At 41.8% G+C, this 27992-nt stretch overlaps 2 long non-coding RNA genes across 15 annotated transcripts in view; both read right to left on the reverse strand.

Moving 5' to 3' along the window:
• Nucleotides 1-4175: 4175 nt before the first annotated feature.
• Nucleotides 4176-14886, reverse strand: LOC107208119. 4 transcript variants are annotated; one of them, XR_004498568.1, is made up of 4 exons: nucleotides 11130-14852; nucleotides 10260-10291; nucleotides 5479-6624; nucleotides 4176-4526 (listed from the first exon to the last, which is right to left on the reverse strand). It is a non-coding gene; the product is annotated as an uncharacterized LOC107208119 (long non-coding RNA). The 4 variants fall into 4 exon arrangements; XR_004498567.1 differs by having other exon boundaries at nucleotides 5479-10291; nucleotides 11130-14886; XR_004498566.1 differs by lacking the exon at nucleotides 11130-14852 and having other exon boundaries at nucleotides 10260-11108.
• Nucleotides 14887-18947: 4061 nt separating this feature from the next.
• LOC107208118 overlaps nucleotides 18948-27992 on the reverse strand; it is a 59412-nt gene continuing 50367 nt past the window's right edge. For 10 of the 11 annotated variants that reach the window (XR_001523097.2, XR_001523096.3, XR_004498545.1 and 7 more), the window contains one exon: nucleotides 25603-26109. This is a non-coding gene — a long non-coding RNA (uncharacterized LOC107208118). Of the gene's footprint in view, nucleotides 19863-25602; nucleotides 26110-27992 lie in introns of those variants that run through there. The other variant, XR_004498543.1, reaches the window with a different exon arrangement.

Consider the following 27992-nt stretch of genomic DNA (forward strand, 5'->3'; position numbering starts at 1 on the left):
ACAGCCGCGAATCGCTGGAACACACCCCCGGAATGACAAAAGTGCTCCTAAATGCGGGTGCTGTCCGCGGCGCAGCTCCGCGCCCGGTGGTGCCCGGCCGGGGACACACGCGCCCCTGTCACCCCGCGCTCCGCTCGCCAGTGGATCCTTTCAGTGGCATATTCCCGGGACCTGTTAAAGGACGGAAAACTTCCTAACAGGAGTTTCTCGATCCCAGACCGCTGACGTAAGCGCAGCCAATGCAGCGCTGGCCGGACGGCAGCAGCGCTCGGGCCGCGCTCGACGTGCGCCGCGGGCAGGGCCGGGCCGGGCAGGGCAGGGCAGGGCAGGGCAGGGCAGGGCAGGGCGGCCCCGCCGCCAGCGGGCACGTTCCCTGCCCTGTCAGGTACGTGGTGATGGCAGCGTGAGCGAGCTACGAGCTCAGTGCGCCCCCCTCCCCGATGTCCGAGACAACAAAGTATTTTAAACCTGCTCCTGCCGGCGGCTAGCGCAGACGCGGTGCCCCGCACAGGTACACGGAACTCTTCCCGGGAGCACTGCCTAAGGAGAGAGCGCCCCGGCGCAGGAATGCTGCCCGCCCGGGGACTGCCTGGCGGTGAGCCCGGCCCGGCAGTCGCAGCCCAGGTGCGCTTTAACCACAACGCCACCTGTGGGTCTCCTGCAGCCCCGGCCTGGGCTGGGCACGGAGACGTGTGCCCAGCATCCATTTAGAATTGAGAGGAAAATTGTCTACCTGGGAGAAATGTACTTGGGAAGACGTAGGATAGCGAAGATACATTTTGTTTCTAAATATATAGGAAATAAAATATCGACATTTGAATAGTACCACAGGTACGAGTTAAACACGGGAGAAAATTCTGTTTCATTGTCTCTCCATGGACTGGGAAATGTTCGGAGTCTGCTTAAAGTGGACTTGGGAGCTCATGGAAAGCTTCCACAGGGAAAGGGGAGAAGACCGGTGCTATGGTTAAATTTTTTTTAGCATCGGTCTATGAAATACATCATCTGGATGTAATCTCCATGTACATATTACATTTAAACACACTCAGCAGTTTTAGATTTGTTATGTAGGATCTGGTACAATTTAAAATATGTAAAGCAACAAGGCATGCTACAGATAATCAACAATCACTGATATTTTAGCTCTCTGACAGTTAAGAGCACAAGAACAGAGCAAATGCCAAGCTAAAATAAAATCTACATTGTCTAATTATCTAAGCCTGTAATGGCTGGAAGCTACCAAATTCAGACTCTGGGAGAGCCATTAGGACCTCTCCTTATTGGAAAAGATATTCTACCAAGAAACTCTGCCATAGGCACTAAAATGTTTACTAGTCTTAAAAATGAGTGATACAAAAAACAGGAATTACCTTTTCAAGGAGCAGAGTTTTAAATGGCTTAATGATGTCTTTCAAATAGAATTACAATGTTCATATCTTCTTCTGAGATCTGATCATCGCTAATTTTTGTGATTAATTTTAACAGAGGAAACCTTAACTGAGAGCATTTTGCAGAGCAATATTTTTCTAATTTTTCTTCTGTGCAGCATCTGCTGTTGCTGTGCTGTCATCTTCGTTATGTTTTTCATTGTCTATGTGCCATAATGTAATTAGTTAGTTCAACATCATCTGTGCTATTAGATGAGATGTTTCTATGGTAAGTTAACATAGTTCTGTGTAATTGGTAGATTTCAGCAGTAGACATGAATGTATCCATCAACTTTAGGTCGATTTGAGTCCACAAGATTTAAATTCACTTGGCATACGTTATCCTAGAAGACTGTTAATTTTGGCTGAATGGATAAAAAACACAATGCAGAAGAAAATCTGGCTGCTTATATTGCGGTACTGTTGGAGTCAGGGAAGGGAAAGCATAAAATTGCTGGCTTAGTAGTTGCAATCTGAATGTCTGGAAAATGTTACAGCTTGGGTTCCAAATCATTCTTAAACCTAGATGTGCCCCTAAGATACCAGGTAGTGCAGAATTCATCAGTTATCTCTCCACTTTGGAAAGGGGTCTTGGTTCTCTCCCTAAATACTGCATTCCCATGGGACCTCTAGATTCTCTCCCTCAATACTGCACACCTAGGGCACTTTCTTTTCTTTTTTTCATTAGAGAGAAATATTTAGGCTGCTGCTTTGAGATCCTTCATGTGGCACATTGCTAATCCATGTGTCTTGCAAGCTACACCATTTGAACAAACTTCTAAAACAAACTCTGACCCCAGTTTCTCCAGAAACAGTGATGAAAAGTCAACAGCCATTCCTTACTTTAAAGTAATGCATCCTTTTACTCACATAGGATCTTCTGGTTCTGGCCTCAATCAATTTAAAAATGTGACTGAATTAAGTATTTAAGTTGGATATCCAGTGATATGGCAGAGTGACATCCTGGCAGAAGCTAGGAAGAATCCTGGATAGCTTCACTCTTAGCATTCTTTTCTAAGCAGTAGACAGTAGTGTTTGTCCAAAAGAGTAAGATATCATTAAAAATATGTGTATAGATTTTGACTTGCTTATAAATATATGAGTAACTTTATTTACAGGAACCCAGAACCATGGGAGGTAATTAGTAGGCACAGTTTGCTTAGGTAAGGGCTTGCAAGACCCTTTTATCATCACTGTATCCATAACTTAGGACAGAAGCCAAATAAGATAAATGTCAGTAATTACAGATATATATTTATATTAACAATAAAGTCCACTTTTGGAAGAGCTAAGGCTGTATTAGTAATGACGTCATACGGCTGAAATTACGTTCACCAATTTGTCCTGTGCACATTTATGTCAGGAGAAACTGATACATTACCACAAGCCATCAGTAGCAGCAGGTCCTGCATGTGGGTTCTGTGACTACAGGCAAAGCTATCAGACTTTGAAATTATATGTAATTTTTGTTTAAAATTAAAACTCTTCAAAGGTCTCTAGAATATGTGTATGTAGTAACTAGTTCACTACATTAAAAAAAAAAATTTGGAAATGCTATGTGAATTTTGAAAGAGGGCTTTACATTCCACAGTCTATAGGCATTTTATCAGCAAATCAGTTAACGTTAATTTGCTATTCTTAAACATATACTGACAATTGATTTTTGTGGTGACATAAATGTAGTGATATTTTGTCTCAAATATGAATATTTTTATGATTCATATGTCTCCATCTTTAACAGGGGAAAACAATCCTTTGTCAAATACCTAATGTAAACTCACACAGAACTTACTCTTTGGGGTAAAAAAAATGTTTTCTTCACAGATACTTTTATAGAACTGGCAATAATATGTTGCCTCTATTCACTAGTCTGCTTAACATATGGGAGGGCAGGACAACACAGTTTGGTGCTGTTTGGAAGGCCCAAATTATAGATTGAAGTAGCCACCAAGCTACTTTAAATTTACAGTACAAAAAAGATCAACTGGGAAGGAATTACAAAAATAAAAATCGGACTCAACCAGCTGACCAAAATGCACTTACCTAATGCAGAGGTACATGTTTATAACACTATCATTTATATAATGTGTTGCAATGAAAAATGAAAACTTAACTCTAGCCTTTATTATCTAATTAATTAGCCGAGTAACTTTAAATATGCAGAAAAAATTAGTATATTATCCCTGAGTGAATAAATAGCATGTTTAATAATTTTTCATGGTGCTGTCCACACAAAATACCTTTATAATTGCATCAAAATTATTTTCAAAGATGTGTGTCCAGTAGCAAATCCTGTGTAATTAGAATATCTGAGTGTACCCAGAAAATGAATTATTTGCATGTAGCTCATTGCAATGGAGGAGTATGTCTGATATCTTTATGAAGTTCCCATGATCTCTGAACCATGCTGTAATGTACAGAAAGGTCCATGACTGATGTTTTCTGGCTATTTTGCACCTATGCACAGAGAAGACCTCTGTGGTACCTGGCTTGGGCTGTAGTAAACCAATGGAGGAACATTTGCTCGAGCTGCTAACTCTGTATGTCTTCAGGGGATGTTCTCAACCTAGAACTTCATAGGGTGTTGTTGTATGACACATCATGCCTGGGAAGGCAGAGTTTTAGCTAATCCATCTAGATGTTTGTGGTGACTGTTTCTGGTGGAAATTTGACACTGGGCGTTGTTTCAAAAAGCTGAGAGAAAGCAAGGTACAGGCTGAGCACTGAAACACACACATCACAGAGACCCCCTGTTGAAGTTGTCTTTTTAATTTAAGGGCTACCAGCAATGGCATGAGAAAATGGAGGGTTACAAAAATGAAGAGGAAGAGCAGCCTGGTGACTTGTGTCTGGCAGAAATGCCTCTATCATATTTGATTTGAAATTTACATAGATGCCAGCAGTTATGACACAACTGTCATTTTAAGTTCACTTAACTGGACATGAAACAATAATGACAAACAATCAGAATGACAGTTCTCCTTCTATTCTGCACTGAGGTTCTTCGTATCTCAATTCTGCAACATTTCTTCTGTTCACTCTGCCAGACAAATGTGTTTCTGTTATTATGATTTCTCTGTTTGGCTCGGTGCAGCATTGCTAAAAGCAAGAGGGAGAGTTTCTAAGCTTTCTATTTAGTTTTTCAGCCATACCATTTATCAAAGAGAGTTTCTTAGTAACAGTTTTTAACATTAACTCTTTAATAGTTACCTTCCTGATGTAATCCATTATTTAAAAACATTGTATTGCATAAGAATATTACATTATTTTTCATATAAAAATATAGCTTTCTACTCTTAGGTTGTTTTTCATAACTGGAGGGACTACTATACTCCATGACCATAACTTTTTATCATTCTACTATGATTCAGTAGCTTTTGCTGTCTTATAAACAATCTTACAATTAAGAGCTAATGTTAATGGAATAGATTGTTGTCATAGGATAATGGTTTCCTGCTGCTAGATAAATGTTGTGGCAATGCTAGGACATTTATTGAAAGTAATAGTGAAGACAAAGCTAAGAGATTTATTTTTAAAGCAGGTGCCACAGATCCAGTGACACCATTCTGTTAAAATTGTTTTATTTCTATTTCACTAAGAGACTGATGAAGATGGAAGCATTTTTCCTGATGTATGCAAGTGCAGCAAAGTGACAGCGGCTCATTTCACTGTAACTGAATAAGCTGCATTGCACTTGGCTCGGGAAGAGATTTATTGTGTGGCTCATCCAATCAGAAAACAGTTTATCCATTAACTACGGCTTTAAAATATGTTGTATTTCCATGAACAAGATGGGGCTTGATGCTTTCTTTCACAGAAACAGTAATACAGGGTTCACAGAAAAAGAGGAAAGTGGGGCCCTTTGGTGCTTGTTCCACCAGTCATTCCAAAGGCCCCCCTTTCCTCCATGCCACAGGCACAGCAGGCTGGGAGAGTAAACCTGCCTATAGTGTGTTCTCCTCCTCCTAAATCAATGGTTCCTTGTCTCCCTTCTGCATTGGAGGGTATTGTCTCAGTATTAGCAAAACAGAAATGGCAGCATTGATCTTACCAGCACTGCTGTGCAGAGGGTGGACAGGAAAGTTGTGTAGTTTAGTGTTTCCTTTGTCTTCACCTTCACAGGATCCCAAAGTTTTGGAAACTATGCCTTCTTTCTTTTCCATGACTTTCAAAATTGCTCATCCCTGAATTCTCCAACAGAGAACAGTGAAAAGCAGAGCTTGTAGAGCTTCATAGGCCCTCTTTCCGCTCTTGTGGAATTGTAATAGAACACCTTGATTGCCCCAAATATACAGCTCCTACAAAACTGGAGTCAGTTGTCAGGAAGTACATGGGATCCATTCAATTCAATGAGCTTTCTCTGGACAGATATGCCCTAATTGCCTGACTTAGGCTTCAACAAATCCTTTGTCTTTTCTTTTGAACTGTGGAACAGCTATTCCAAGTAGCAGTGCTGTAGCTATGACAGCTTGAGGATATTCCACAAATAATAAAAAAAATTATCCCTTCCCACAAACTCTGATCATTCCAAGGCATCTTTAAAGTTGTGTTCTAAAACAGTATAATGACTTTATATAACCCTAAAGTCCCTGCCAGGGTTTCCTTAAGAAACAAACTAATTTTATGATTAAGGCCCACGGACCTTGACATCAAACCAGCAATTCACTGCTGCAAGGACTTACTCTCTGTAGCTGCTCAAAGCACAGTTCTGAATTAACTTATAAGACCAGAGCTTGAAGGCAGTAAACAACTTTAACCTTTTCTTGACCCCAGATGCATCTCACAAACAGGAGTTCAGTAAAAATTTCACTTTAACCCATGTGCAGATTCTCTGGGAACTAATTCGTTCTTCAATTTTTGAGTTTTAAGAAAATGTTCATACTAATAAGTGGGCAAGTGTTACAGTACTTGTTCCAAAGGGCCATTAGGTAAGGTTTTTCCTCTGCTGAGCCTAGCCCCTTATGAAGGGCAAGCCCCAGAGAGAACATCATCGAGAAAAACAAAATAGGAGAGACCTGCAATTGTGACAGAATTAACCCTTGCAGCTGTGAGGTCTGTTGGGTCATCTGCAGAGTTGGTCAGTGTAGAGCTCCAGCAAATACATATTCTTCACACTAAATCTCCATAGCACCTGATCTTCTGCTTGTGCCTTCTGGTATCAATCTCCTATCTGAAGTTTAGGATTCACAGGAATGATCTAGGAGATGGAAAATTTCAGTATCTTTAAATCACTGGAGTAATTTAAGTACCTTAAGTACCTTTAAGGATGTGACTGCAAGCATTGTAAAGTCTTATTATTTTATTAAAATATTTAGTGTACCTGTTTAAAGTCCCAACTCTGGAATCATGGTCTAAATACAAATCTGCTTTAAACTTTTTTAGTAGGAATTTTGAGTCTTCCTGGTTAGGCAAAATATTAGTTCTTCAAGATCAACCAGAGACAAATGAAAATAATTTGTTCTCATTTAGTATTCTATTTTAAAAAATCATTCTTCATTTGATCTAATAAATAGTGAGGAGTTATGACTTCTGGATTTTTGGGATTGCTAGTACAGTAATCAAAAGTCCTATCACCACATACTGAATCTGCCCAAGAAATCCTCCTCAATTCAAGGAATTATTAAACCTGTTTTGTTGATAGGTTTCTCCACATCACATGGGACTGCACACAATCAATCAGTATTTCATTTCCATGCCCCATACTGCTCCCCCAAGAGAGCCAGAATTCCCCATGTCAGTTATCCTAAGGCGGATCCCCAGCCTCTTGCAGCTCTTTGAACTAAGGCGGCTGTGTATATCCCACCTGGATCTGGCCCAGATGCTTTATTTCTATTGCATGAGATGATTAATTATGTGGTTTCTTTCTGTTTGTCTGATAGAAGCTGAGGTAAGAGAATGATGGTTGCTTAGTGCCCTGTTATTAAAAAGCTGCTTTTGATAGCCCTGAACAGGCTTGAGTTGTGTGCTACAACTAATCATAAGGCTGCTTGCTTGGAAATGTAATGCTTGTTAATACTATGCTGTACTTTTATAAGTAAACGAAATTTTGATTGGCTAGAGTTTAACTATAATCAGTAATTAAGGGTCAGCCATCCAGTAAACTCATTAGTTTACACCAATTACATTTGGTATAGTAACTAATGATTTCAGGGATCAAGCCATTTATTTCTAAGCTTTCAAAGTATAATTATTGTGTAAATCAGATAGAGTGTAAATCTTTTCCATACGTTTTGGTTGGTAATTGAGAAATAAAATGGTTTCCAAATGTATTCTCTGTCCAGTTTTTGTTCTGCAGTAGATCTCTCTGGGGACTCTTTAAAGTATATGGAAAAGGTGATGTCAACAGAAGTGTACGCTGGGCAAACTGAAACAGGATTAATTAATAGAGATGAAAGAGAAAAGCCAGCCCCTTGCAAATCATGGTCCAGGTCTCAACTTGGACATCACACCTTAAAATGACAGTTTACAATCTTAAGCATGAGTCACACAGATTGACAAGTATTCAAAATAGAAAAGAATTAAAAGTCCTTTATGTTTAATGTATAAAGGCCTTTCCAATATGCAGTCTTTAAGATGGTGTAATCTCTGGAGCATTTTGCTTTGAAGTTTAATATGTAGCTCCTCACATCCACAGAACATTTTCTACACGTTAAACAAATTAGTCTCTGGTTACAGAAGTTTTTAGATATTTACAAGTTGCCGTTTAACTAAATTTAATATGTGCCAGCGAAGTTGCTCATGCACTTGTTCATTTAGAAAAATGCACTTTTGGAATGATTAATAAATAAACCAGCCTTTCCTATGCCTTCAACTTTGGTGTTTATTTGAAAGCAATCTACTTTAAAAAGACATTAATATCCCTGGAATTATTATTAGAATAATTGCTTTTACTCTTCTTGGAACACACATTTTTTCTCATTTCCCTTCAGCTCAGACAGCTTTTGACTCAGATATAAACTTCCTATTATTATTCCCCACTCCCCACCCCAAAAATGAAGAATAGGAATTATACACTTTTCACTAAGGAATAATTAATTTGTCTCAAGTATTAGAACAGAGAATTGTAGAATGACTTTGAATGGTAGTCTCTAAGGAATAGCATTGTTTGTTCTCTTCAGTCTTTAATGAGCTTTAGTAAATGGCCAGGAAAAATTACCTTCTTTCTGTAATATGAGAGAAGCGAAGAATGAAGGAAGCTATAGAATCCCAAGGAGAAAAGGAGCAGACACACACACACACACACACACACACACCCTGTACCACATCCCTTCCAATGGTTAGTGCTCTCCTTTGGAACTGAGTACTAGAGCTCTAGTTTTCCATTACAGTTAAAACATATAATGTCCCTAATATTTTTGCAGGAGAGAAAATTCCTGGATGTCTCCCACACACTGACAGTATCTGGCTTATGTTGGGGGACAACTGCCTATAGCTGAGATCTGGAAGTCATTCTGGCTTTCTCTGTTTTGGCATTGATTTTGTATTTTAAGACTCTTTAGTCTATTTTTATTGTATTTCCACCTTTAAAAGCAATTTGCCTTGTAGTGCTCCAGTGTGCCGTGCTGTCTTTTAATAGAATTCTTTTCCCTCCACCACGTATTTGCTGCCACTCCTGTCCAGAATGGTAACTGAGGCAGCACTGGCAGGTGTTTGTTTCAGCTGCAACTCCAAACCTGACACCATGGATAACAAGTTTATGTTCAGGAGCTCATTTCCCTCCCCTCCAGTCTCTGCACATGTCCTCACTACCCAGTCTCATATCAAGGCAGTGGTGCTGAGGCAGGCTGCTCTGGAGTATGAGGGAGCTGACCCATGGCAGCCAAGTGAGATCAGTGCAGTTCTAAAAGGATCCTGTTGAGCAGGGTCTTTCTCCAGTCCATCCTGTTGGAGCTGTTCCAGCTCGTATGGAATAATTAAATGGATTGAATTGATCGTTCTGTGTGCTTGCTCTCAGAGCACTACTGAAAGCAAGAAACCTGGGCTTTGCTACTGTCTTCCAGGGAATGCCTCCATACTTGGTCTTAAGTACTGACTGGGGCAGGCCCTGGCAGACGTGGTTTCCCCACCCAGGTGAGTGTCTCCACTACAAGACTGAAAAGTCAAGCTCAAGCTTTCCTGCTCAAAGAAAGGACTCAGGTCACCCTCCTCACAGAAGAGTTGATGATCTCCTGGGTAGGGTGCAAATTCAGGGGCCAAGAGATTAAAGTTCAAATTGCCTCAGGCAGAGCCTAAATACAAGTCTCCCATATCCTGGCTAAACTGCACCAGCCAGGAGACTGAACCACAAAGCTTAGGAGAGGAAGATGGGCACAGGAGCAAGGAGGAGAGACGTGCAAAAGGCGACAGTGCTGTCATTATTATTCTGTGAGAAAAACCTGGCACAGGTGTGCAATTCCTAGAAAGCGGCAGAACAAGCGTGGTAAGCAGGTAAAGCAACACACAGTGTTACAACACCTTAGTCTGATTGTGGCTTTGGATCATGGGATATACTCTCATGGCAGACATCAGATTGCTGACTAGGGCTCAGGGTCACGAGGGATGTGAAGAGAGATGATGAAAGTGGGGAGAGCTGCCTAGACCCATCCCAGACATTTAGGAAAAAAATAAAGGTAAAAAGCTGCTGCCAAGGTAAAAATAATTTCTATCACGAGCTCTCTTCAGTGCAATTGTTGGAGAAGAGTAAATAAAGAAAGATGGTTGAAAGATAGATAGGAGATAGTGAGAATGGGACTAGTAAGTGAGGCAGAAATGTTGGAAAGAAGACAAAGAGGAAGAAACACCAGAGAGCAACAGGAGGATTGGACAAAGAAAATGGAAAAAAACGTTACTTACCAAGACACTTCACCTCTCATTGCCTCGATCTTCTGGCAATAAAATAATAACAGTAAGAGAATCACAGAGCATTTCAGTGACTTTGAAGTCCATAAATATTTAGGAGACATTTAAGAGTCCTGTTGATTGTATCAGTGTTAAAAAGAGAGCAGGAAAATTTAAGAGAATGTTTTGACAAGTCTAAATCAGGGCTATCAGGAGGTAAAAAAGGAACAGAACTTACATGCTTAATTTTGTATGCGTAATGAGTATTAAAATCCACACCCAAAGCCACTTAACGCTTAATAGTAGAAAAAAATTGGGCCTTTTTCAGACCAGAAAGAACACATGGTTTAAGGCATGCAGCTGCTCTTTCTTCAGTAACAACCCACTGTAACCCCTATAATTTATTTCTCCCAAGATTCATTTGAACATCTGCAGTATCATTATTTGAGTTTGTTATACTATTAGCTTTAAAATTTTATAAGCTATACAGTAGGATAGGTGACAAGTTGAAAAGTTAAGGAGGGTTAATTTAAAAGTTTTAAAGCAAAGCTATTTTTGAGTTATATAAGTAAAAAAATGCATCTGAATCCAAACCTCCATGGTTACATTTAAGTAACTCAGAAACTGCTGAAAGGATTTTCTTCAAACTTCACTCAAGACAAATCCCTCTGGGCTAAGACCAAGCATGAGAATTTAACTCAAAAGGTGATTGTTGTCTGAAGGAAGTTTTCTTTTTCCTTTTTTTTCCCCTCCCTCTTTTTGCTTTTTTTGTTTTCAATGTTCTGAAAAAAAATAAATAGCACTAAAAAAAAGTAAGGGTCTGGAGTGTAACTGTTTCATATCCATTTTATCATTATAATAAGAAAAATGCTGTGCATAAACTACCTTTTCATTAAAAGCAGACCTCCTGCTTTGCCTTCAGCCGTCCTAGGAGTCTTGGTACCCACCTCTGGTGAGCGCCTGATAATGCTGTAACTGGTGGCTGAACAGGGAAGTATCAAGCTGTACTCTCAGCCCCATCTGCAGCTCCTCTGCATGCCTCAGCAGCTCTGAGCAGCTCTAATACTACCCTAAATGGACAGTAGAGCATTCTCCCTAACAGGAAGTCTTCAGAGAGCAGACAATCAGCGGCTCTGCAGCACTCTTCCCTTCCCCAGTTGATGGGAGGTGAAGCAGGCTGCGTACCTGCACACAGACCTAAACCATGTCTCGATTTCTCACTGGTCTGAGATTTGGAAGGCAAGAAAGGCAGCTGGCAGTCAGGCTTTTCTCACTCTCTGTTAACTTGGGACATCTGGCACCATCATTCACTCTTCCCCTTTACAGTTCCAACCAAGGGACCCACCTCTTAGTTGTGTGGCTAAAGAAACCCCTGTAAAGGAAAAACTTGACCAACAAAACTGGAAATCCCTATTTTTTTTTTCAAAGGCCTTGAAGTCAGACGTCTTTCATAGCAGCATCATGGGTCCTGGTAACCTGATTATCTGGATTAAAAAAAAACAACAAAAAAATTAAACAAAACAAAAAAAAAACAGTGGAAGTTTTTTTTCTCTTGTTCATTTCAACTCTCTCCCACATTCTGGTTTCTACAAATTGTCCCAGGGCAGAGCCTTTCCCTCCCCCTTCTACCAGGCTTGTTTCTGATTCTCTGGCAGCACATCCCAGTTACTCACTCATTTGTTTGTTTGTTTTTCCATTTGCAACTTTTGCCCCCTCCAAAGAGTTGGCTTGCCCAGGGAAATTACAATAATTTATTTCATTTCAAATGCATTCAGAAAGGCATTTTAATTGTTTCTTTTCATTTAGAGCAACATCCACATTTGGAATTTGTGAAAAACTGAAGGGGAAGGTTTAGAATGAATTTGCTGCAATAATTCACCACATTTAACCCAGGCAACTCAGATATATGCAGAATCAGCTTCCCTTGCCTATCTTCCATATACATGACCTGGATTAAAAGCTGCTTTGGGCAACAGCCAGCTCATTGTGGCCCTAACACAATGTGGCAATACTGTAACACCTCGGGATTTGTTTCAGGAGATCCTGATTTTGGAACCAAAGTACTTGTTTCCTGATGACTGCTAACAGTGAACAGTGGGAAATGTAGCTGAAATGAGCACTCAGAGATGCATCAGGAATCCATAGTCTTGGATTCAGTTCTTTGTTTTAATTTTGGGGAAGTCTACTGTGGCAAAACAGAGAGGCCTCAGAGCTGATATCAGGATGTGGTAGCCTACAGAGGGATTAGCAGCTCCTGGAAACTTGCAGCTGTACCACCCTACAGGCACAGGCAAGTTTTGGCAAATGTTGGAAAAAACAGAGAAACTTAAAAAAAAAGAAAAAATCAAAATATTTAAGGAATCAGAAAGCTTTTCCATTCATAAATGTCCCATCTACTCTCCACCACCAAATTCTGGGTATCATTTTTCAGTCAGCAATTGGCATTCAGCACTTTTAGCTGTCTGCTGCTATCTCATTCATACAGCTTTTTCATTGCAGGTCAATATTATCTGACTAGGTTCAGATTAAATCTTAATACACCGTTCATTTGAAAAACACCAACTCCAAGCACATTTGAAAAATTGCAAACATAAACAGTATCGTTTCCATGGATGAGGATGTATTAAAATGTATTCCAAAGGGAAGAGCATCAGGAAAAAGAAGAATGTGAAGTTATGATCACAGAAGAGAATGCCCTTTTTCAGCTGGGATTTTATGTAAGAGCAAGAATGAATGCAGCAAAGAGAAGAAAGGTCTGTCTCCTCACTGCTGCTTCTCTAGCAAAGATGATTTTCACATCAGCCATGGTAAAATTAGACAGAGGAATAGTAGATCTGAATATTGTATGGGAAGATGTGAAATGAGGAAGAGTTCAGTGCAGTTCAAGGATGGCAAAGTATAATGAAGGCAAATGGAAAGTAAGAGCTGAAACTGGAAGAGATGAACTGAAGGACCCTAATATGAAGACCCAAGTTTAATTAATAAAGACAGGTAGAGCAAGCTGAACAGAGAAGACTAATTTAAAATGTCAAAATATATCTTTAGTTCTGGCAGCTAAAGTAAAAATAAAGGCAACATATGCAGAAAAAACACAGAAGTTGAGGGGTACAAGATTGGGTTCAAGGATGGGAGTGCTGTGAAAACCTGAGACCACAAGAAAGCTCCTCTGGGAGATGAAAGCACTGTTTCTAGCACTTATTGCTGTCTTCCAAGAACCCAACATACTGCTCCATTAGCACAAGGGATCACAAATCACCTAATCTGTTTAAGTTAAGGCAGCCAGAGTCATTTCACCTGGTGATGAACATGGATATGAGCTAACCAGGCTGGCTTTACTTGTAGTGCATTAGGGGAGGCTTGCGTGGCCTCTTCTGATGGCAGAGATATGGGGAAGGACTGGGGCAGGCAGCAAAATGTGGTGTGGTTTTCAGCTAGTAAAGGGTGTCTAAAAGCACTGGTGAAGGTATTTGTTTGATCTAGGTGAACTCATGAACATGAAGACTGGAACCAATACAATCTTAAGGTGGAATAAAATGGAAGGTAAAAGTTATCATCAGCAATACAGAGAGCAAGAAAGTATCTTTCTACATTTCACTGATATGAGTAAGGAACACTTGCTTCAAGTGAATTGGTAGAGGTAGGAAGCATACCAAAAACTGAGTTTCCAAACCAATAATGAGTGGTTCTGTTCTCTAAGGTAGGTAGATCATGAGAAGTTTGCTTCACTTCAGCTATTGCTAAAACAATTAAAAGAGACAGAGAACAGGAATTTTGTTTCTAAAAGTGGAGAGATTATAGAAACATTAAAATAACATATTAAACTGAAACATGGAAATATTCTCAGTAGTCACCCCTGTGTTGCTCCCTATAATTACATCTAAGAATCACACATTTTGTTGAGGTCACCTCTTTTTAGAGGGTCTGAAGCTCGAAAACCTTTGCCATTAACTTTATATCTATTTTCTATGTTATCATTTATATTGAGGCCCTTAATATATGACTCAGTAGTACTTACGTTGTCTAGTTTTTCACGATTTATCTCCTTATTTTGGCTGCCTGTCATTCACATTTCTGTAAAGTTCAGATGAAACCAGTAGTTCATGTTACTGGTATTTTGCATTGTAAAAATTAAGCAGTAGAATTTGCAACCCAAGTCGTTCACAGAACATTCTTATACGGCACATAATTTGCCAACAGCTAAATTAATCTTGTCTCACAATGTGAGGCTGTGTACATGTGGTTTCTGATACAAAAGGCTGCAGTGAATTCAGTATAGGCATCATATTAACTCAGAACCAGCTTCTTCAGGTCCATGAAGCTTCATCATGTGCCTGCTAATTTAGAACTCAAAGGTAAGCAAGAATCTCAGCTCTCCTTTTTAAACAGTGTGAAGTTTCAATCCAATTTACCTTGCGTAGATGAAAACATAAATCAGTAGCTGGTCTCCACTGCACATACTAATTTAATGAGCTGGGGCTTTGACCACATGTGTATACACACTCTGGGAACCTGAAGACCTTTCCCTCTATACTGCATTAGGTTTGGATGCACACCAAAGATCTATAAGCTGAAGGGAATGGGGAAAGGCAGTCTGGCCCACCAATCTGCACCAGGGTCTAATACAAAGGTACAAGACACAAGTCAGGGGTCAAGCACCATCCATAACCTTTAACTGATAATCAGTTGAAGGTACAAGAGCTGCTGCAAATAGCACCAGAGTCCAGACAGCAGCCCCAAAACATATCTCAAGACAATATCTAGAGTCATCAAAGCTCAGCTGGAAAGGGCTGGATCCAGTACAACACAGAAGATCTGGAAGTTCCAAGAAGAGGGTGACACAAAGGTTTCCTCAGACCTACATTTTGGCTCATTGCCTAGGGTATGATAAAAAAAAGCACATTCAGGTTTTTTTCCTAGTAGGTCTGCAAAAAAGGTATGTAATGACAACTCTGTCAGAATGCAAAATGAAGCTTATAATAAAAAGAATAAATATTAGTGCACAGCCACCAAGTCTGCTTTGGCACCATTTACACTGTGACTTTTGTTGACCTGACAAGACTGTGACCTGAAATAGACTCCATGGCAGCAGTGTCTCCTCAGCTCCTGTCTTGTCCCAAAGACCATTGACCCAGAGGGACGAAGCCTTGGATTTATCATTCTCAGACCTCCATGCATGAGTCCATTCACAAACAGCTGCCTTCTGCAGTACTAGTCTAAACCAATTCTCTTCATGCACTTGTCCAGGCAACAACTCATCCAGTCCCAAGCTACTGTTTCAGACGTGCAAAATAGTGAAAATAGACTTCTCTGAGGAGACATTCCTGAGCAGATAATCTTAAAAACATGACTACCAGCGTCAGGTGTCTTTGACTTCACAGAGAAAGTCAAGGTAAATCTGGGAAAAAGCAAAATAAAGACAATGGATATGGGAACAGCATAGAAAACCAAAATGCTGCTGGAACACCAATTCATCGTACTAAAGCAGAGATTGCAAGGCACATTCAGATACTGGTCACCTCTGCATATGGTTACACTCCTCTCTCTACCATGAGAAGAATGAAATCTATGTCAGATTTTTGCTTAGGTGTCAAAGGAAAAACAAAATTAGATCAGCCATCTCAGAATCTGAACAATAGAATTAGTAACTTATGCCTGAAATTAATTTAAAAGCACGTTTATCTTAGCTTATCAAATCACACTTACTAAAAGTAAAAAATTAGAAGTTCTGTGATGTGAGAACAAGTTACACTGGGAGTGGAATGTCAGGACATCCCCAGTCTGTGGGATGGGATGGCTGCCATCTATCAGCATCTAGGAAACCTACTTTTGATAGTAAGTTTCCTTGCAGCCTCTGTCCTAGAGTAACTTGGTTTGGCTCTTATTGCTCTGGTTCTACACATAACTTTAGTTCAGAGTGCCTCAAATCTAGGCCTTGCTGAGGACCCAAGCTCATTGCCCTCTAAAAAAGGGTAATCTTCTATGTTGGGGTCTCTTGGTGGAGTCATGCTGAAATCAAAATAACTTTGCACAGGCATCCCTGCTGCCAGGTCCCAGATCATAGTACAAACAATGCTTGCGTAGAAAACACACACATGCGCACACACACACAGGTTTTCTGCCTTGAAGAAAAGCCAGCAGAAACAATTTGATTATATTTCTTTCTTTCTTAGCTACATGAGAGTGTAATTTATTCTTGCATATTTTCATATGCGAAATCACACTGGATCCAACAGTGCAAGTATCCCCTTCATTCTGCTGGTATTTGGTTTCTTACTAGAAATGTTATCAGAAGGTAAAAACAATGCACAGGAAGGTGTGCTGCAAAGTAACGAGGTTTCAATACCATACCACATCATGCCGACAACGCAGAAATATTTTAACAGGTTAAAACTGTTTTTGGTAATTACAAAGAAACTGAAAGAAAAAGCATTCCCCTTAAGATGACAATATACATTTTATACAGAAAGAGACAAGATATGAGACCATGAAAATTGTACAGACACAAATATTTGAGATGTAACTGAGAGGCAGAAAAATATATTAAAATGATTGTTGCTTGAGCAACATGGAAAAAATTCTCTCAGCAGGAAAAACCAGATTTTTACAGGTCTCTGAGAAAGCAGAACTGACGCTGTTTGTGTGACAATACATAACACTTTCACCTGAAATTTTTACAGCCACTTCTAGATATTGATGACTGTCTCTTTTGATATAGCTATTATTGTTTTGTTGTTGGTTTGGTGGTTTTTGTTTTTTTTTTACAGATAGAGAAACCTGATTTCCAGAATGACTAAGAGACTTTACTAAGGTCAAACAGTAAGTTAGGGACAAAGACAGAAACAGACTAGTTCCTCTCAATCTCATTCTCAATCTACCCCATTAGCAGATTGTACAACCATGAAAAACGATCTCTTCCCCGTGAAAAGGTAGGTTTTGCAAGGAAGATAACAAGTTCCACCCGTCTCTCCAGCTGATAGTAGCAATAGTGAAAATTTCATTCTGCAGAAAAACTGCCGATGCAGCACTTGTAAAAAACCTCCAAATTCATGTGCAGATCAGAAGCTGCCGGAGCGCTTTCAACAGCTGCAGCTACCACACACTTGCAGAGAGTCATTTGAACTCATCAGATCTGACTCTAGGACAGACAGCAAAGCCCAGATGGCTCGGCTGTACACAAAGCCCTCCAGCCTCACGTGGGATGAGGCACGGCGTGCTTGGGGCCCCGCAGATTTGCGGGGCGCCAGGTTACGATGGCAGAGGCCAGTGCAGCAGCCCCAGCGGCCGCCCGCAGTGCCGCTAAATGGGCACACACGACAGGACACACACACGTGCAAGCGTTTAAATACTTGTTACTGGGGACTACACGAAAGCCTACAATAGACGTTTTGCCTTGGGATGTTTTCACTGCTCTGTTGCAAAAAAAAAAAAAAAAAAAAAAAAAAAAAAAAAATTATGTGCTAGTCTGAGGGCTCTTTTTCTGCTTAACCAACCCCTTTNAATAGACGTTTTGCCTTGGGATGTTTTCACTGCTATGTTGCAAAAAAAAAAAAAAAAAAAAAAAAAGGAATAAAAATATGTGCTAGTCTGAGGGCTCTTTTTCTGCTTAACCAACCCCTTTATTACTGCCCAGATTCTCTCAGTACATGCCCTTTCTCCTGACAAGCCTGTGCTGCTCCAAAGGGCAGAGCTCACATCTCAGGCAGGGGTTCTCCACACACAATTTTTCACGTGCCTAACATCACTACAAGTCAGACTGGGATGGATTTGAGGGTGTCTGTCCACAGGCCTGTACAAAGCTGGCCCCCTCAGCCGTAGCAGGTAACTGACCTCAAGGGCAGCCTGGCTGCACAGGGTGAGCGAGAGCTGTGCCGGCCCTGCTCCAGCCCCACCGCCCCGCCCGTGCCGCTGGGAGCAGCCGCAGCAAAAGGGTTTTCAGCAGCGCCGACCGTCCACATCCCCGGCAGAAACCAGCTGGAGGAAGCTTGGAAAGCTCGGCCTTTTTATTCTCCAGAATTAAGACTTTGATTAGCTGCTGGCACAAGACCAAAACTCCATCTGAAATGCTTTAGACAACCCATCTGCATTGGGTTTGGGAGCCTGAGGAGCGCATGCTGTGGCCCGCTCCTCACCCGTGCCAGGCGAAACCAAGGGGGAAAGCAGGGGGTGAGGAGCTGGTTGGGGAGGAGCGCCCAGGGGCAGCGGGAGCGCTCAGCCCCTCAGCCAGGCTGCAGCCAGCCCGCAGCCAGCCGCCTCATGCCGCCCCTCAGCCAGCCCTCAGCCAGCCGCCTCATGCCGCCCCTCAGCCAGCCCGCAGCCAGCCGCCTCATGCCGCCCCNGCCCCTCAGCCAGCCCGCAGCCAGCCGCCTCATGCCGCCCCTCAGCCAGCCCCTCAGCCAGCCCGCAGCCAGCCGCCTCATGCCGCCCCTCCGGGCTGCCCCCGCACATCTGCAGCCCGCGGGGCCTGGCCCGAGGGCTCCGTGGCCACCCTGGGGGTCGCAGGCAGCCCCTGTGCTCGGGGGAGCTTGGGCTCCGCTCCTCCTGCACCCGACCATGGCAGGGGGTCCTTCCCCCTCGCCACCCTCCCAGACCTCTGTGGTCCTTCATAAGCACCTCATGATAAATTCCATAATTATTCAGCCCTTACTACCAACACCAAAATACATCGCTCAGAGTAAGTTAGCCGAGATTCATTAGAGTAAGACATCTAGTAGGCACATGTACTTTATTAGCCTCTTACACCAATAGTTTTAATTAGGTACATATTTCACAACTCTGCTCGAGTGAAGGGCTGCTTTTATCTCTTTTATTTACAGTAACAAGCTATCAAACAAATACCACCATAATTAAACTCAGATAAAAAAATATAAAAAAATTAATTTTCCCTAATGGTGACCTACTCAAGCCCCGGGTTTAGCAACCTTTGGATTTTCAAGTGATGAAGGAAACACTCTGCAGCCGGACAGGGCGCTGGGGCGGGTGCCCCTGGCTCCAGCCCTGCCTCCATGTCACCTTCAGGTAGAGAGGAGAGCGCTGCCTCGGATAGAGACCGCGGGGATGAGAAAAGTGATTAAAATCCAGAACGTTGCTAAATTATTAATGAGAAATTTAAATGATGTTATAAAAGAGGGAAATACAGGCGAAAATGTTACACATTCATGGAATTTTTACTCATGCATAATAATAAGTTGAAAACACTTTAGTTATAATGCTTCCGAAATTGCAGGGCGGGCAGGGGGGGTGGGCGCGATGCGTTTCTCGGGCCCGCCCGCCCTCACGCCACTCGCCGAGCAAGGGCGCCACCTGGCGGGCGCTGCGGCGAACGGCGCGCGGGGCCGGTGATGGCGGGGCCGCGATGGGCCGCGATGGGCCCCGATGGGCCCCGATGGGCCCGGCCCCGGAGGCTCGGGCAGCCGTGGCGGGGGACAGCGGACGTGGCTGCGGCAGTCCCACTGGCGGGCGTTACTCCCGCGGCGGCACCCTGCGTTATTTGCTTTCTCACCTGCGATGCAGACAGGTTTTCACTTCACAGGTGTCGGCAGAGCCCGCCTGCTCGGGGAGAGCAGCTTGTCCGCATACGTTCAGCCGCGTTGTCAGCCGCTGTGGCTAATGCCGCCTAGGCTGTAAATAAATAAAGAAATACAATATCGCGGGGAATTTGCATATGGGAAGAACCCCTTTCTTCCCCCTGCGGACCCGGAGCTCATCTGCTCCTGGGCAGCAGAGTGGGCTGCTTGAGGCCGCCAGCCCCGCCAGGGGCTGTGGACACCTACCCGCGACCTCACCAAGCCGCCTCTTTGGGAGCAACAGCAGCAGCTGGGACACGGACAACAAAAGGTTTTCCCACGACAAAGCTGCAAGTGGCATGTACCCCACAGAGCTGTGTTTTTGTCAAATGGCTATTTAGGCTTTTCTATACAGACTTACCACACTGTCTCTCTCGACTTCCCATAGCAAAGTGCAGTTTGTCTTGCCTAGAGTCACATCACACTTGAGGGCCTTGTCTTTAAATACCTATTTACGGTTTTACACAATCAGGCAGGCATTTGTATCATCTACCACAAGTCCCAGTAATCATTTTTGTCTTCCATGGAAGGGGAAGAAACCTGCAAGCTCACAAAACTGGAACACAACCTTAGCCACAGAATCTCTCAGACCTCCATGTCCCTCTGGATGAATTCCTTGGGGACATCCTGTACTTCCAGGTGCCTTTCAGTCTGATCAAGCTGGTTTTGGTAGCTCTGCAAAGCAGAGAGCCACCAGCTGATTATAGTGGAAGCAAATAAGGCAAGAACAATCCCAGGCCATTCTGGGCAGTAAGGTCTATACAAATCCTGGAAGTCCTGCTGAATGCTAACTGGCAGCGAGCACCAATTACTGAGTAATGGGCTCTCCACATGCCCCTTTACTTAATAAGTAGACAGAGTCTGCACTCACTTTTGGAGCTCAGTTGTCTCTGGTTGTAACACCAAGTGAATGCTTTGCAGAGGGCCAATCTCACAGTGGCTAAAACTCAGATCATTACAGCAAAGTCTCAACCGAAAGGAACTGCCACACTCTTCCCAATTGGAGCAGATGAAATAAAGAGTCTTGGACACAGTTCCTACATAGGAGCCTGCCAGAGCCTAAAAATTGCAACATGCTGTGACTCTAAAACAAATGTGTCATGGAGAGATACCCAGGCTAATTCTGAGGGAGTTGAATTTGCCTGGACGAGACTCTTCGTTAGCACAGTGTTATTCTACCACTGCTCCAGACACTTGTGGTCCCTTTGGCTGCACAGAGTACATTCGCTGTTGTGAACCATGGATGGCAACCAGGGACCCTCTGGGCAAAGTAACAACATTCGGACCTGAAGAAAAAATTGTGCTTTCTTTTCTCCTTTGCTTCCTATGAAATCTCAATTAACCATATTCTCATTATTCCTTTGCCTGGATAACACTATGTAAATTTTTTGTTGAATTTGGGGCACTATGGTCCCTTCACATTTTCTGTCACAGGACAGCCCTTTCTTTAGCTAGATGGAGATGCAAACCAGGTTTCACTGAATGCTCAAGCACCACATTTTCTCCCTAGATCTTCAAAGGAATATGCTGAAAAGAAGATAACAGAGAAGATCTCTGTGAAATCATGGTGCAAAAAGAAGTTACTGCCAAATAATCCCAAAGCATCTGAGATAGTTTCCACAAAGAAAGCAGCAGGGACTCCTAAAACACCGTTTGTATACATCCTTATTAGGAATGTGACACCATTACTATCACAGCTAACACTATGAAAGGCTGCTGAAATGTTCAAAGGAACTTTGGTAGGTTTATTTTTCTCTCTGGGAAACAAAAGTTATCACTAAAGGCCTTATAAAAGGTAAGAAACTTTGACAACCTTGAGTCTTTGCGGGCAGCAATTACATGCAAAATGTTACCCCCAGTTTATATCCTTTAGCTGTTTTACATTTTTGACACTGAAAGGAGGGTGTTTATAGACAAGTAGTTAGCGACATGTTATTGTTTAATTAAACCAGCTGCATAAGTGTAATGCCATGTCTGAGACTTTTTTACATGTAAGCAAGTCAGAAAATTCAGAACCATGGTTTTGCAGCAGCCACGATTTTCAGCCCATGTATTATGGACTATCTGATGGTATTATAGAGAAGGAGCCATCTCAGTGTGTGCCAGAAGTGAGAAACCAACCACTGCACTGAAGCCCAGCTGAAGTTTTAGGTGTTCCAAAAGACACATTAAGTTCCAACTTTATGGATTTATTACTATACATTTAATTGATGTGGCCGTTTTTATCTGAAATTAGTTTCATCCTAATTTTGTATATAATGTGCAACACACTGAGGTTATGATGACTGTCCCATACACATATTTTAGTTCTATGCCATGACATCCTGTTAAATGTCAAAACCAGGATGGACTTTTCTTTAGTTTTAATTCTGAAGTGCATACAGGAGGTGGAAATAGAACCCACTGACTGCACAAGTTCATTGTGTGAACCAGGCAGCCAATACAGATGTGGAACTCCATATTCATGCCTCAGCGTGGGTATCTCTTCAGTATCACACCTGCAGGTATTTATATGATCACACACTGAAATAAATGCAGCATGTGTGGGTGTGTAGAGCTGCACCTGTACATATAATGAGGCATTCAAAGAAATACACCAAGTTTTGTTGCAATCCCACTTGACAACATTCTTGTCCATTTTGTCCTGCTTGTTCTATGTTCTGTAGCTTTATCCCTGCTGCTGCTGAATCTTTCTCTGGTCTGGACTGGACCATCCTATGTACCCACCTGCCTCTCTCATCCCAGGGGGAAAAACCTCCTACTTTGTAACTTCCTCACTGCTTTCATTTAAAAGGCTAAATTCTGTGAACAATCTGCATGTCCAGCTTCTGCTGAGCTTGGAGTAGCTGGAAATGAAACTGTGCACAGAAGGCAATTTCCATAGCCTTTGGGTCGGCTTATTTGCCTGCTTCGTAAAGATCACATGGGCTTTTTCTATAGGGCAGCTACTGACTGGCAAGTCCTGCTCTGGCACAGAAATATTACACATCCCAGGATTGGTTTTGAGAGCCCTCTTTCAGCCAGTGAAAGGACACAAAGCTAAAACCTCATGGGGTTTGTGCAGTGTAGAGCCTAGTATTTAGTACAGTAAAAACATTATTACATCAAAGAGCACAAGGAACACAGACATTGTTCTCCGCATTTTTCAGAGGAGGAAACTGAGCCAAGGTATCCAAGTAAACTGCCCAAGAAAGCATCAATTAGGCTAAATGTTGGAACATCCCTTCTTACATGTAATTTCAAGCTGTGAAGTAATTTAAAGCTCTTTAAGACTGAATATATGCCTGCCAGAAAGGTTAGACATCACATAATTGGTGGTAACTTAGACTACAAGAGAAAACACAAAGGAAATGAAACCATTATTGCTATGCTAAAGTTCTGAAGTCACTGGTCAGTGACAGAAATATTTGGACATTGTGTTGTAGTTCCACTCCACCATAAAGACTTGAAGTCTGCATATCTGTATATATTTAAAGGAAACAGGAATATTAATAAATATAAGTTGCTCCTTAATACTTCACAGGCAGACTTGGCATTTCCTAATGGAAAGTGTAGGAGAAAGTGGTACTTAGTCTTTAGGCCAAGGGACTGAGTAGAGGAACAAATTCCCCTCTGATTTTTTTTTCTTTTGCCTCATAACTAGATAAATCAATCAATCATTCCATGCCTTAGTTAACACATCTATATCACAGATAACATCTCAAAGTATTTCCTTTTTCCAAAGGGGAGGGCCCCTCTTTGCCCAGTCACAGATTCTGTTTTCCCTTCACTTCTGACAGATGCTTTGGTGAAAGAGAGATTTGTTTTATGACATTTACTGCATTTGTTGTGCTGACATCACAGAGTCAACGAGAACAAGTATTTATACTTCTATTATGCCTTCATTGAACTGAACAAGGTGTTCAACAGGACATTTTAATTATAATCCCACTTCTAACAGCATGAGTAAAGGTGTTTAAAAAACACAATCAAGCATGAAATAGAACAGTAAACATGCCATTTCAATTACAAAATTATGTATAAGCACATCCTTGCACAGCATAACATTTGAAGACTGCGAGATGCTAAAATCCTCACTGAAGCCCTGGGAGGTTTTGTAACACAGGATTGAAGGAGCCAAAATACTCCTTCCTCACACACCTTTGTAAATTCACACTGAATATTTGACTCCAGAGAGAAATTCAAAAAGCCTCAAACTGACAATTTTTTGTAGAGATTTCCATGGAGGAAAAGTAGCCTTGAGCATTTTTTCCCTTTGCACTGTCATGTCAAACACCTGTTCTGTTTGCAGAGCTCTTTTTCACTTCCCAGCCCAACAGTGCTAGAATTGAAAAGCAAATGTCCTGTCAGGTCCTTGCACTGTTATCTCACCCACCTACCTGTACCAGTAGAATGGTCTCCAGCAGGAATGTAACAGAGGAAATACTATTTAATGTTTATGGTTACGTGTGACCCACCAGAAACCTGTGGACATCTGGGCACAGGAGGATATTGGGCTGCCCTGCAAAGTGCTGTAAATTCCCCAGGCTGCCAGTGATGTAATGTGACTTCACCTAGTCCCTGATTCAGGAGACTGATGCAATACATTGTTTTACAGTGGATGTTCGGGGAACTTTGTTTCTAAAGCTGCACCCTGGAAACAGCTGGGAGGCTGCCTGCTGGTTGCACAGACACTCACTCCAGGAGCTTCTGGGTGAGTATATATGATGTTCAGTTTGGCAAATTCCAGCCTTTCTGTCTCTTCAGAGAATCTACACACACTGCTTAGAATAATGCAACCAGGTTGTCACAGAAGCCTGACAGCTGTGACAGGCTGCTGTAACACATCTTCCCAGCATTCTAAACAAAAGAGAATGTTGATGCTTCCAGTGGTTAGGGCTGGGGACAGGACAGGGAGGCCAGTTCTGTCCAATGTTTTGGGGTGACCAAGACACTGTGTGGAGACAAGCGTGCAGGAAAAGGGCTGCTGAGGTGGGAAGATAAACATCAGGAGCAGATTTGCCAGCTTTCTGCAGCCAGATGAGGATGTGGACACAGCTAGGTGCCACTCTCCCCTGTCCTTTGGGTAAACTTCTCTCTACAAAGCAGCAGAACAATGCCCTCCTGTTTCTCCACACAGGCCCAGTGAGAAGAAAATTGGAACAACTTGCATTTCTGCCATGCAGATTAGACTTAAACCAATGCTGTATGCATTAAGCTCACAAAGACATCTGGAAATCATAATATGAAATCTGGTGCTATCTCATGATCTGGACTATTATCTTTTCCACAAACTGTACTGTTCTGTTTAATAGACTATGTGATTGTCCATGGTATAGTGTTTTCTAGAAAATGTGACCTGAAAATTACTCCACTATAGTAATTTGATATTATTAACTTTCTCAAAATTTTATGGTCATTTAAATGACCCTGTAAATACAGTCAATAATTTGGTAAGGTATATAAGTATCAATATTTAATAAGCTTCCAAATATATATATGTAAAAGCATTTAATTGACAAGAAACTGTATGGGCATCTTTAGGTACTTAATAGCACAGACAACATTATAAATTTGACTGTCATCCATTTTTTGAAATAGCCTTTTTCACTAGCCTTTCAGAACTGGAAGAAAAACTCAGTGTTTTTTTTCCATTTCTAGAAGAACCTGTCTTTCCTAAAATGCCAGAGCACCTCATTAGTGGAAGCTTGGTTAGCTTGGAGATAACTGGCAGAGGTGTTTTGTTGTGCTTGTTTCCACTTCATTTTTCTCCGCTATTATGAGTAAGTAGAAGTAAAAGCACAGTTTTCATTGCCTTTAATGGGAGCAGAATCTGCTTTTATTTCATAGCTGTTTTCCATTCTTCTCCTGGCACTACACAGAAACGCATGTGAGGTGAGATGCAGTGGAGAGGTGACTTGGCCGTGAGGGTTCCAAAACCCCACACTAAATGCAGATAACATATTTTTTACTAGTTATGCACATTTACAGGCTCTGACAGAAATTTAAGAGAAACCCTATATGGAAAAGTCATTAACAAAGACTTAAATTTGGGAAATACAGGAAATATGGGGGAACCTAAAATTAAAGGCTCACATTTAACATCTTTTTAAGTAAAGAAAATCAGCTAATGAGGAAAAGCTCTGAAGTTCATTAATACTTAAAGCAAATGAACATGAGGCCTAGCTGATTCCTGAAGCTTCTTCTTGAATGTACCATTTTTGTTAGAGGATGGTTGTGCTGCTTCTTCTCTCTTTCAGAACGGCTTGAGCCAGTTCAGGTCCTCCCCAGTTTCTGGATAAATTGAGTTCCAACATCTACAACTGAACAAACACACAGAAGATTTTAAATAATTTTCTCACCACCAGATATAAACACAGGGCATTATTATAAATTTGGATCATAACTAGTTTGTCCTGAATAGTTATGAGAGGTAACGATGCATGGGAAGGAAAACATCTCATTGATGAAGAGAACGTAATTTTCAGGGTCAGTTTTAGAAAGCCATATCTATACATTCAACACAGAAACAAGCATGAAGCTTGGCATTTGAAAGGTCAGATTTTAAATTGAAGCCATTGTTCAAACATCTTCCCATGCAAGGAGAAGCAGAAACAGCTTAGGCAAAGCAATCTAAGTCTTCCCTTTCTGGCTCTCTTGTGTACAAGGGGGTTGGATTCAAGAGCAGTCTCAGGGCTGGTCTAGCTATGCCTGCCTCCAGCAGGCATTTGTTTCTCTTCCCCAGGGATGGGCATGCCCAAAGGATGAAACCTGTGCAGGATGAGTACCTGACCATTGCTGTTGGGCACTGCTGAGGCCCAGAGCCTGGACCACGGGTCACTGGGTACTGCTGTGGGGCTGGCACCTGGAGCACTAGCCAAGCCCACAGATGGGGACAGTGTGAGGAGCTGTGACATCAGCTCAGCAGCAAGCCCGAGAGGTGTCAAAACCTTACAGGCACAGAGGGGAGTGGAAGTGAATTAGCTGAGAGATGATACAACTGCTCTGCAGAGGACAGCCCACAATGGGAGCTGTAATCACAGAGGAAACAGTGTCTGTCTGAAGCACTGTTTCTCCTTTTTTTGTGTAAATATAGGAACTATGACTTCATGTCTTGCACTTCGAGAGATGTACTCTTGGGCTTGTTTTCTTCCATATCAGAGCTCTAAGAAATCCAAAACATGTCTCTCTATTTCAGCTCTGGCTGGAGGTTAATCTCTAGAAACAAGTAATGTAACATTTCCATCTATCTTTTCTACTCTTTTGGCAGTTTTAATTATACTAATATGCTATGACAATTTAAACAAGACACATCTCAGCTTCTGGCCTGCTCTGTAATGGTTCAGCTGCTACATGTGCTCCAGCATATTTTGCTCAGACAGGCTGCTGCTGGAGGCAAGGGGGAGGCAGAATAGTGCCCTTCTGTCATGAGAGGTTTCATTGCACTGATCATTGTATGTTTGACAGATTCTTTGTCAATGTCAAGTGTCTTTTGTGGTTAAGCCCAGTAAAGCTAAAACAAAAGGTCTCCTAGATATTAGATATATAGTGACATTACTGAATTCACTTGGAGGCAGTAATTTTTTGTCAGCCTATGAAAAGAAAAATGGAGCTAATGGGAAAACAAAAGGAAGATGCTGGCATGCCTTTTTAGCTATTTTTGTTTATGTCAGACATTGTGATTGACATCTGGCCCAGAACACCCCTTCAACCATTGAGCCTGGTGTCATGAAATAGAACAAAGAGAAATTGCCAGCCAAAAAAACACTACTGGCTCAGAAAGCACTGCTTTTTGTTTATTTTCTTTTACATGTTTCATTTTCAGTAATCAGTATTGTTACACAAAAGTAGTTCGCTCACATGCACCCCCCAATTACTATTTGGACTTTTAAGTTTCCTTCATGTTTGGTTTTTTTCCTGCTTGCTTGAATCTCAACAGAATGCTGGTTTGGTTGGATGACAGTCCGTCATAACAGTGATGTTTGAGGTTAGTGAAAACTGACGTGAAAAATACAATCCACTGGCCTTTAACCGAAATAGCAGCTCTGGTTTTTGTGGAGTTGGCAGGCAGCATTTTTAAACCCCTTTCACGGTGAAGGCAGTTACAACATGTTTTTCTCTGTATCAAGCAGTTCCATCATGAAGTACATTATCTATGTCTGTTGTTGTATCAGGATATTGCCTTTGAAGAGCAGTCTGCTGTTTC

The sequence above is a fragment of the Parus major genome, chromosome 8 (genome assembly GCF_001522545.3).
Source record: "Parus major isolate Abel chromosome 8, Parus_major1.1, whole genome shotgun sequence".
Taxonomy (NCBI): Eukaryota; Metazoa; Chordata; class Aves; order Passeriformes; family Paridae; genus Parus; species Parus major.